The sequence below is a fragment of the Stegastes partitus genome, unplaced genomic scaffold (genome assembly GCF_000690725.1).
Source record: "Stegastes partitus isolate 25-593 unplaced genomic scaffold, Stegastes_partitus-1.0.2 Scaffold851, whole genome shotgun sequence".
In the NCBI taxonomy this organism is placed as follows: domain Eukaryota; kingdom Metazoa; phylum Chordata; class Actinopteri; family Pomacentridae; genus Stegastes; species Stegastes partitus.
The window spans coordinates 319,241-320,530 of NW_007578582.1; positions in this window are offsets into that span (position 1 = coordinate 319,241).

Below are 1,290 nucleotides of genomic sequence, written 5' to 3' on the forward strand. Positions count from 1 at the left end.
ACACAGAATTCAAATATCCAAAATATGATTAACAACATTTAACCAAATAACAGATAAATTTAGCAAAATAAAAATGTTAATCATAATCAATATCAAAGTTACTCTTGAACAAAAAATCAAAACCAAATAGAAATAATCGTGGTAAAATAAGAACCAAATCCAGAATCAAAGAAATAGATTTAGGCTCCTACAATAGGTAAATAGAATTTCTGTTTGTGCACTATTACCCAGGTTTTGACTGACTTGCCTATTGCCTATATAATATGTAAGAAGTTTTGATACATTTTTAATCCTCAATCAAACAAAACGAGGTGAACCCCCATATTTGTGTGGAGGCTGTGCGCAGTGTCACGTGTTTGTGCATCAGTGTGTTTGTGTGTGTGTGTGTGTGTGTGTGTACACTATTAGTTGCACCCTCTCTCTCTCTCCCCTCACACCAACACACACAAATGCGAGTCACAAGATGATGTCACAAGTCCTTTCTCGGTGTGGAGTTCCTCCACACAAAAATTGACCTTTAACTCAACACTTGCACAATGTGCTTTTTTTCAGATTCCATCCAGCGGTCACAGCCTGGAGCCAGTGAACCTGCCATTGTGTCCAAGATGGCAGCCTATTTGAACTCAGCGCCAGATAGAAAAGGTGGTAGTGGCCGCAAGACTGCTGCAGCTGACGGTGACATTTAACAGGCAAGCTAACTGTAAAGTACTGCATTTTGTTCACTTGCTGTTTGTGTTAGACCTGTAATTACCTGTTGGCACATTTCTTTCTGAATAAAAATGTTTTGTTGTACTTGTATGTTTGATCATTGAGAGAGAATGCCATGGGGGAAACTATTGGAGCAACTCAGCGTAGATGATGCCAAACAGATTACAATTACAGTAGACATTAGACTTTATAGAACTGCTATTTTAAAGGTAATGTGCATGAAACACTGCAGAAATGCAAAGATCTCATACACTGTCTTGTGTTGCAAACATAATTGGCTTCATTTCGGTCATTTCCATCTCGCAGGACTTGATCAGCTTTTAATCCTGATGAAGATCCCGTAAGACTGAACATTCATCCACGTAAATAAAGCCAATTCTGTTTGCAATACAAGATGGTGCAGGATCTTTCCATCTGTGCAATTCTTTTTTTTTTTTTTTGTGCAAAAGTTTGGCATAGAAACAACACAGCACCACACAGTCCAAAAGCACATTGAGGTTAATTGGTGATTCTTGTTGTCCGTAGGTGTGAATGTGAGTGTGCTTGGTTGTCTGTCTCTAAGTGTAGCCCTGTGATAGACTG